This window comes from Vicia villosa, linkage group LG6 (assembly GCF_029867415.1).
Source record: "Vicia villosa cultivar HV-30 ecotype Madison, WI linkage group LG6, Vvil1.0, whole genome shotgun sequence".
NCBI classification, from domain to species: Eukaryota; Viridiplantae; Streptophyta; class Magnoliopsida; order Fabales; family Fabaceae; genus Vicia; species Vicia villosa.
Genome location: NC_081185.1, coordinates 45,223,395 through 45,234,283, shown reverse-complemented (window position 1 = coordinate 45,234,283; position 10,889 = coordinate 45,223,395). Strand labels below are relative to the sequence as shown.

The window sequence follows — 10,889 nt, the reverse complement described above, 5'->3', positions numbered from 1 at the left end:
TATAAATGTTCAAATCATATACTGTGAAATTTTTGATAGTATCTAGAAGATGGTAGTGGCCCAAGATACGATGAACACTTTGAAAAAACATGTTTGAATGGATTGCTCACCTTCATTCTCGAGGCGCATTCGAATGGCTGCTTGTTCATCATGGAATAAGACGAACGACACGGCGGTTCGTTTAAAAACCAAACAAACAAACGTTGAATAGCATTAAGAAGAGTCGTGGAATACCATCTCTAGCTATTAACAAGGTCTCATGAGTTGCAATTTCTAACAAGTTTGGGTTGGTGAGACTCTATAACTCTGTTAGGCCCATACTAAATTGGAGATACAAAACTACTTTGAACTAAAACTTGATATACAACTTGATATACAAGTACAAATTGAATAAGACAATGCTATAACTATATCATATGTTCTTTAATTCCACTTTATCTAATAAGACCAAAACGCATCCCCATTTCACCACCTTTTGTTTTGTCCTACGCTACTTTTGAGATGCATCTAATACTCTATGACGTGTCTAATTCTATAACATAGTATTGTCCCATACAATCCTTGACATAATATCTAGCTAGACCTATTTCGAATTTCTTGTTGGTGGCGGAGATAGAAATGGATTACCTGCAGGTCAAGTATTCAAGTTGATGTAGATATGGGCCATCCAATCTTGATCGGACGGTTCACAATTCAACTTTGTATTTTGAATACGTGTATTCAGAAAGTTAGAATATGAGTCCGTTCAATCTGAATTCAACGGCTGTAATAATGTTGAATTCAGATTGGACAGACTCGTGTTCCAACTTTACCTCTTGTCAAGTCTACTAGAAAACACCATCAATTAAGGCAACAGAAATCGAAATGGAACAGTGATATTCAAAGAAGACAAAAATTACTACACATAAAAGAGCTCATAAATTGCCATTCAGTTGCTAATTAAAGACATAATACGTTTACTTCCATCATTAGTGGAAATAACAAATCCTAAACATAGACAAATTAGCATTGAATCATAAAGCCAAGGCAAATTAAGGAAAAGGATCAATAAAAACAGTAGTAGTAATAAGTTATTTATGAAGCACCTTTTCATTTTAAAACATCCTAATTGCAGCTTCAAAGGTGCAAGCAACATTGTTGCTCGAACTCTCAGCATCTCCATGTTGAAATCGAGATGAGATCCTTCCTTTGCCAGCACAACACGAGTGAATTCTGCTTCTTCTCCACGTGGAATCCCCTGCCGGGAATCCTCTGCACCAAACACTCAGCTTGTGACTCGGTGAAGTTACTAAACGTTAACGGCGAGAACCCCGACGACAAGAGAATATTTTTCCAAGGAAGTGTTCGGTCCTGTGAACGCAGACGGCCCAAAACAAGCTTCTCGATTGCTGGTTGAAGATAGTATTTTTCAATCATTTGAAGTACATCCGGGTGGACATTTACACTAACAGCGTCTAGTGACTCGAGCAAACCTGAATATGACTGGATTGCGAGAATCATATGCTGAGGAAACGGTGCGTCGGTACGGTCACAGCTCCTATCCAATGTAACCACAATTTTAGGCATGAGCTGCTTCATGAATCGAAGCACCAAAGGAAGGTACGAAGGGTAATTTGAGAAAGAGCAAATAGGCAAGTTAACAACAACTGCTTCGCAGTCGCGAAGTGGCTGCGGCCATGATACAGAATTCAGAGAGTCGAGTGTCAGAATCTCGAGCTCAAAGGACATGTTAATTTCACCAGCATATTGTTTCAGATTCTCATGAGTGAAACTAAGCTCGATATCGTCGTGGTGAGAGGGTGAAACGAATGCAGTGATCTTGAGTGAAGGTGCACCGCCGTTCCTGAGTGCTAACTCCTGCATAAAAGAAGACCACTGTCCACCAAAACTGATATCAAAATCTACTATGTGAATTTGATTGAAACCTTCCACAGCTTCAAGCAATGCTTGGTTGGAAGTGAAATTAGCAAACTGCAGAACCGGTGAGATTTCTGAGAATGATTTATAAGCACCAATCTTGAGCAATAGCCCTGTAGGCAAAAAGCTATTGTTGTTGTTGTTGACATTTGATTGAAGTAACTGTAATGCCTCCTTGAAATAGAAAGCAGCCCTTTGAAAAGGCTTCCCAATGGGAGAAATTTGGTGATTGAGCCGCGCCAATATCCCGTGCGCGAGTTCCGGACTACCGGCTTCTATAAGTTCTGCAGCCTTGAAAAGCTGATCAATTATAGCTTGCTGGAACTGATTGTTCCCTACTGCATCTTCGCCGCCACCCGCTTCCAGGGTTCCCCATTTTCTGCTTCGGCACCATTGGCCTCTGCTGCAGATGGTGTGAAGGAAGTTGAAGCTGCTGCTGCTGAACATGCTGTTGATGTTGTTGCCGCCTAAGAAACATCTCTTGACCAGAATCCAAAAAGGGTAACTTTGGGATTTCATAATTATTCCCGCAATTGAGTCTTTTCGCCGGTGGCTGAGGATGAACCTCTTGATTCTCTTGCATCTGAGAATATGCGAAAGGAAAAACCAAACTAGGGTTAGGCATAAACTGAGTTTGGATTTGGTTCATAACAAATTGAGGTAGCTTCTCATCAAGAGACTCAATTGGCTGTTGTTGGTGAAGAAACAAACCACTATGAGAGAGTGAAGAATTGAAATTAGGGTTCTGAATTTGATTCATCACTCTACCAAAAGGGAAATCCGAACAAATCTCGGTAGCAGTAGCAGCAACAACAACGGCCGAAGAATCAATGCTAGTTACAAAGTTGTTGTTGTTGTTAACAGTTGAAGAAATAGGGTCAAGCACAGAACTTTGTTGATCCATAAAACTAAAACCATTGAATTCAACATCTTGCTGAGAATGAGAATGAGAATGAGAATTACTAGTCCCAACTTGTAAAAGCTTGCTTAATCCCATAGAAGCATCTTCAACATCTTCCATAATCAATTTCAAAATTGAATGATCTTGATCTTGACTTGGTGATTCAGACAACACACTCTCCCAATCTTCCATTCCACATCTTTTGTTGCTATTGTTGTTTTCTTTCGCCGTGATGCTATCAGCTGAAGCACCTCCGGCGGCGCTGCCGTGTGAGGAAGACAGTGTTGAGGATGAAGTAGGAGTGGCTTGTGGATTTGGTTTTTCGACGTCAAAAACATCAACAGAATTGGGCTCAATGCCCGCATAGCAACAATTTTCCCTCCACCTTTGAAGAAACTGTTGTTGCTGTTGCTGAAATAACAATGAATCTGAAACAACACTTGAACCAAAATCCAACACCCCTTTTCCTATGTGTTCTTCAAAAGGTAAGGGCATAGCCTTCATCTAAATCAACGACAACAAACTCTACTTCACCTCAGAAAACCAATAAAACCAATAAAAATGATAACTTTATGCAAATATGAGAAAAGAGAACAGAAAAACAAGATCTGGGGTTTTGATTTATGTTGTTCTTTGTTCTGTCAGAGAAAAAAAAAACATCTTAAATGCATGTAGCTTTGTTGAACAGACCCATTTCAGAAACAAGAACAAAAAACAAACCTTTCATTCACCTCATTCATTCATACTTGTTCTTCATCTCTTCTTTATCACTTCTTCCACAGCTTCTTTGTTTCTCTCTCTCTCTCTCTCTCTCTCTCTCTCTCTCTCTCTCTCTCTCTCTCTCTCTCTCTCTCTCTCTCTCTCTCTCTCTCTCTCTCTCTCTCTCTCTCTCTCTCTCTCTCTCTCTCTCTCTCTCTCTCTCTCTCTCTCTCTCTCTCTCTAAAAAAACAACATCTATCTTGTTTGTGTTTCTCTCTCTTGTTATGTTATGTAATGTAAATATGTAATGGTTTTCAAAACTGATGTTTGTTTGTTGTTTATGTGAGTTGTGATGTGCACAGTACAAAAAGAGAAAAGCTTTTCTTTCTCTTGTCTTCCTTGTGTTTTCTGCTGTGGATGGATGCGTGCAGCATATAAAAGTGGTAAAGTGATTTCTCTCTCTCTCTTGTTAATATGAAATGAAAAATATGAAATATTTATGTGGCTTTTGTCTCTAGATGTTGTTATCTCGCATGGTAGGGTCTTTGTCACACTCTGTCCCCACTCCAAGATGTAGTGCGCACTATTTGTAGTTCTCCTTTGGTAGAAGTTTATTATCACACCATTATTTATATGCTATACATATTCTATCAACAATTAAACTCTAAAATAGTGTTAATGTTTAATATATAATAATGTGTATGTACATGAGTTATGATTAATTAAAGAACATGACAATTACAATTATTATTATACATAGTTTTAGAAAATAAGAAAGTTTTTATAGATATTTGTTTGCAAATACAATTAAATAAATAGAAAATAGATTGGTAAGGAATTTTTCGAAAGAAAAAGATCAAGACCGTTCGAATTCTTGTTTCTCGTCTATGTTAGAGATAACAATAGATAGTATATTATTACAATAATTTATTAAATTTGATCAAGATTAATTTCTATATTCGAGGTCTCTTTTATCAAATAGTATTAAACTATAATCTCTTATGTTGTGGGTTGATCAATAATCTAATAAAGTTAATAACAATAAAATAACTAGAATAATAAAACGATATTCTAAACATTTTATATTACTTGAAATACAATCATTCATGTATTTATGCAACTTTTTATGAGATCTTAAAACTTTAAATTAAATCAAAATTTAAGCATTATCAAACTTAATAATCAAACTTTATATCATCGTCTAGGTAGTAGTAGTTGTACATTAAAAACTATATTATAATGACTTCACATCCAATCACACATTCATCTTTAACCACTTAAACAACAAACTTAACATGAACGCGATCTGAACTCAATATTGAATTATAAATAATCATAGAGTATCAACTAAATGCTTTCTATGAGATTTAAAAGTTTAATTTTCTATATAACTTAACAAAATCACAATTATTAAGTTATTAGCAAAATACCTTGTTGTGAAAATGATGCCAAGAACAGAGTATAGTAGGGAACACAATAAGAAGCAAGAAGAACAACAAGGAATTGGTTATAAGTGTTATTTTTTACTTTCTCTTTGAAACAAGATTACAAGTGTTACAAGAATAACAAATAACCTCTCACCCTAAATTAGGATTTGCAGTATGCAATGATGAGAGACTAGTATGTTATTTATAATAAACCTAACATACTAAACTAATGGACTTTTTCACAAATACCCATTAAAAGCTAACTTAGAGTACAAGTTAACTAAAACATTAACTAAAACAATTGGACATAACAAACAGGCCCAATTCAAAATACTAACAATCCTAGCATTTCGACACCCACATACTAGAACACACTTCGACTACAGTATGTAGGTCTTCGACACATTCTCTGTCAAAACAGGAAGTTACTCTTTGACCCACTAGAGTTTGATCAAATTCTCACAAATCTCCACCTTGGAGCAAACTCTATAACATCAAAGAACAAACTAGCTTTTTTCATGCATCTTTATCAACTGCATATAGTGGAAAAAATTGAAACTGGGCAATGTCTTGGTGATCATATCAGAAGCATTGTGATATGTCGAAACCTTCAACACTTGGACTTCTCCACGCTCGATTACTCTTTTTATGAAATGTAATCTCACATCGATGTATTTGGTTCCCTCATGATATGTTGAGTTCTTCGACAGGTGTATAGAACTTTGACTATCACATTTACCAGTGATACCACGACCTTGAAGTTTCAGCTCCTTCGTAAAGCCTTCAAGCCACAATGCTTCTTTCACAGCTTCGGTTAAAAGCAATATACTCTGCCTCAGTGGTTGATAAAGCAACAACTTTTTGAAGTGTTGCTTTCTGAAGCAATTGGAAAACTCATCGAAACAAAACAATAAAGTCGCCATCGAACATATATTTATCCTATGCTAAGGAATGGAAAATATCGAAGAAAACCAAACAAACAAGCATAGGTCTCAGAAAACAAGTAAGGGAGTCGGTTGCACAAGGGGGAGGTTGAAGGATAGAAAAACACTTAGAAATGGGGGGTTTGAATAAGTGTAGTTTTAAAACTCTTAAGATAAAAACAATTTACACAATGATTTTTATCCTGGTTCGTTGTTAACTAAACTACTCCAGTCCACCCCCTTGGAGTGATTTACCTCACCTGAGGATTTAATCCACTAATCACACAAGATTACAATGGTTTTCCACTTAGATAACCTCTAAGTCTTCTAGAGTATTCTGATCACTACCTGATCACTCTAGGAACACAATGCTTAGATACCCTCTAAGACTTTCTAGAGAATCCGATCACAACTTGATCTCCTCTAGTTCTTACAAATGAATGTAAACAAATTCTTATAAGAGTTACAATGCTTCTTAATAAGCTATTATCACAACTGTGATTTTTCTCTTAAGTTTAAGCTTAATCTCACTAAGATATTACAACAGAAATGAAGTGAGGTTGAAGATGAAGTTTGAGAGCTTTTAGAATTTGACAGCGTTTCTGTATGTTTGTGCAAAGTGTTGTATTCAGCTTCTCATCAGAACTTCTATTTATAGGCGTTTGATAAGATGACTGTTGGGAGCATTTAATGCGTTGCATGATCCGTACAGCATTGCATTTAATGTTTCACTCTTTTGTCAACTACCTCGAGCCTTGCTTTTGCTGTGTCTACTGACGTTGCCTTTAATAGCTTCTAACGTTCCTTTTGTCAGTCAGCGTAGCCTGCCATCTTGTACTTGCTTCTTATCTGATGTTTGTGTAAACAACGTTTGAATATCATCAAAGTCAAACACCTTGGTGCAGAGCATCTTCTTGTCTTTTGACCTTGAAGTGCTTCTAGCGTGATACCATGAGAACTTCAGTGCTTCTGCTTCTGATCTCAAGCTCTTCTGATGCTTCAATAGACCATGTTCTGATTCTGCTTAACCATCTTCTGATGTCTTGCGAGAGCATGTTCTGATGTTGCATACTTGAACCTTCTGAGTCAGTGCTTCTTGCGTTGATTTTGTGCATACTCTTTATATATTTCCTGAAATGGAAATTGCATAGAATTAGAGTACCACATTATCTCATACAAAACTCATATACATTGTTATCATCAAAACTAAGAATATTGATCAGAACAAATCTTGCTCTAACAATCTCCCCCTTTTTGATGATGACAAAAACATATATAAATGATATGAATTTGCAATCAGAATATCAGACGGTTAAATACAATTACACAGCTATAGCATAAGCATATAAACATAGTGTGTGAATATGTCTCCCCCTGAGATAAATAATCTCCCCCTGAAATAAATACTGGAAGAAATTTATAAATAAAGGACTTCTCTGAGTATTTTCCATTTCAGTTGAGACGATCACATATGCTTAGAACTTCAGAACATTCAGAGCTTCTGCTTCTTGCTTCCATAGGACAGCTTCTGAGCTTTGAATTTCTTCTTGAATCATTGCATGCTAGATTGTATCAGAACATTGTTGAATGTACCAGAGCATCATCAGAGCATCTCTACATCCTGAAATATTTCAGAACAAACTAAACGACAAAAGTCAGAGCATGAATGAATCAGAACATAAAATATGTTTCAGAGCATATACTATGTATCAGAACACATAAAATGCATCAGAACATAAAATATGTATCAGAGCACATAGAAAAAAATGTATCAGAACATATAAGGAGTGAGAATGTGTTAGATCATATTCTATCACAAGAATATCAGAACATTCTTCCTTCTTGCTTCTGATCTCGTAGCTTCACAGCACTCAGCTTGCTTCAATTTCCATGAGCTTGTTTCTATATAGAATTGCTTTTCCCCATGTCTTTGCTTCTCATGTTGAGCTTTTTAGAATGTCTTCAATCCTCCAAAACACTCAAAGACATAGAACTTGCAAATTCTATTAGAAATGTGGAGACTTACTCCCAGCAACTAATAATATAAATCAGATCATTTATCACATTTTCTCCCCCTTTTTGTCATAACATCAAAAAACATAAAAGATTCAGATGAAAAACAAAAAATATGAGAGAAGATAAAGATTCCATTCATCAGAATTAATCAAAAGATAAACAGGAGATGCACAGAAGTAGATGCAAGAATAAGGAGACAACTAAGACACAAAAGACTACGACTAGCCTAGCTTAGACATAATCTTGGCCAGCATGTCGTGAATCCCAATAGTGCTTTCCTTCTGTTCCTTCATGAAGTTTCTGTACTCTTCATGTGCTACATCATGCTTGTCCAGGCGAGAAGCAAGAACATCTTGATTCTGTTGAATAGCCTTGATAGTACTCACAAGAACCGAGGGTTCAGCAGAAGAAGATGCATTGCTATCATTCAGAGGAATAGCATTACCAGCAGCAGCATCCAGAGTGAGAACATCACCTTGATTTTCCTGAACATGACTTTTCTCAGAAGGATGATTCTCAGCATCATGTTTCTCAGCCTCAGCTTCTTCCATAGAAACATCTTCATCATAATCTGGGGTAGGCAGATCAGAATCTCCATTTTCCAGGGCTTGAAAAATCTCAGCTAGATTCTTTGGAGGAATGGGAGCATCAACGACTGGATGATAGACAGCCTCAGGAACAGCCATGGTAGGAGCCTGCTCAGAAGAATTTGCCCTAAGCCAGTGGAATAGCCATTGGGAATCTTCAGTCAGAACAGGAAACTTAGGCTTCCACACAACAATCTCCCGAGAGTGTGCTTCTTGTTCAGCTTCTGAAGCTTCTGCTAGTTCATCAACAAAAGCTTTTTCTTCAAAACAATGCCTACCTCCAAGACGACTATGCCAGAAGTCTTCATAAGGTCTGAGAATCTTGCGAGGACCTGGGGCTATTGCTACACACTTCTTCTGAAGCTCCATAAACATAGAATCCATATTTCTTCTGAAAATCCTCCATAGATTTCTGAAAGCCACATCATCCATCCTGGATTGATATGCTGCTTTCAAGACATCTAACCCTTCCTGCATCCTAATGTTTAACAATTCAAATCGTACACCAACAGATAATTCCCGGCGGGATTTAAGTTTGGTGATGGCAGAATCTGGTCTCAGAAAGAAGTAGGGTTGAGGTTCTCTATTGAGACAAAGAGAAGATTCAGCTTCATTTTAAGAATCTAACACCACTAACTCAGGTGCAGGACGAGGCTTGGGTGTGTAATTGCAATTGAAGGATAGAAAAACACTTAGAAAGGGGGGTTTGAATAAGTGTAGCTTTAAAACTTGTAAGATAAAAAATATTTGCACAATGATTTTTATCCTGGTTCGTTGTTAACTAAATTACTCCAGTCCACCCCCTTGGAGTGATTTACCTCACCTGAGGATTTAATCCACTAATCACACAAGATTACAATGGTTTTCCACTTAGACAAATTCTAAGTCTTCTAGAGTATACTGGTCACAACATGATCACTCTAGGAACAAACTGCTTAGATACCCTCTAAGACTTTCTAGAGTATTCTGATCAACAACCTGATCACTCTAGTTCTTACAAATTAATGTAAACAAATTCTTTTAAGAGTTACAATGCTTCTTAAAAAGCTATTATCACAACTGTGATTTTCTCTTAAGTTTAAGCTTAATCTCACTAATATATTACAATAGCAATGTAGTGAGGTTGAAGATGAAGTTTGAGAGCTTTTTGAATTTGACAGCGTTTCTGTATATTTGCGCAAGTGTTATATTCAGCTTCTCATCAGAACTTCTATTTATAGGCGTTTGAGAAGATGACCGTTGGGAGCATTTAATGCTTTGCGTATTCCGTACAGCATTGCATTTAATGTTTCACTCCTTTGTCAACTACCTCGAGCCTTGCTTTCGCTGTGTCTACTGATGTTGCCTTTAATAGCTACTAACGTTCCTTTTGTCAGTCAGCGTAGCCTGCCATCTTGTACTTGCTTCTGATCTGATGTTTGTGTAAACAACGTTTGAATATCATCAGAGTCAAACAGCTTGGTGCAGAGCATCTTCTTGTCTTCTAAACTTGAAGTGCTTCTTAGCGTGATACCATGAGAACTTCAGTGCTTCTGCTTCTGATCTCAAGTCCTTCTGATGCTTCCATAGACCATGTTCTGATTCTGCTTGACCATCTTCTGATGTCTTGCCAGACCATGTTCTGATGTTGCATGCTGAACCTTCTGAGTCAGTGCTTCTTGCGCTGATTTTGTGCATACTCTTTATGTGATTCCCGAAATGGAAATTGCATAGGATTATAGTACCACATTATCTCATACAAAATTCATATACATTGTTATCATCAAAACTAAGAATATTGATCAGAACAAATCTTGTTCTAACAATCTCCCCCTTTTTGATGATGACAAAAACATATATAAATGATATGAATTTGCAATCAGAATATCAGACGACTAAAGACAATTACACAGTTATAGCATAAGCATATAAACATAGTGTGTGAATATGTCTCCCCCTGAGATTAACAATCTCCCCCTGAGATAAATAATCTCCCCCTGAAATAAATACTGGAAGAAATTTATAAATAAAGGACTTCCCTGAGTATTTTCCATTTCTGTTGAGACGATCACATATGCTTAGATCTTTAGAACATTCATAGCTTCTGCTTCTTTCTTCCATAGGACAGCTTCAGAGCTTTGAATTTCTTCTTGAATCATTGCATGCTGGATTGTAACAGAACATTGTTGAATGTACCAGAGCATCATCAGAGCATCTCTACATCCTGAAATGTTACAGAACAAACTGCACGACAAAAATCAGAGCATGAATGAATCAGAACATAAAATATGTATCATAACATATAATATGTATCAGAGCATAAACAATAATGTTTCAGAGCATATTAAGAACTAAACATGCATCAGAACATATAAGGAATAATAAATGTGTTAGAGCATATTCTATCATCAGAATATCATAACATTCTTCCTTCTTGCTT

The 10,889-nt window shown here is 36.7% G+C and overlaps 1 pseudogene; it reads right to left on the bottom strand.

Moving 5' to 3' along the window:
• Positions 1 to 340: 340 nt before the first annotated feature.
• LOC131609139 (scarecrow-like protein 6) lies at positions 341 to 4,025 on the bottom strand (annotated as a pseudogene).
• Between the last annotated feature and the right edge of the window lie 6,864 nt (positions 4,026 to 10,889).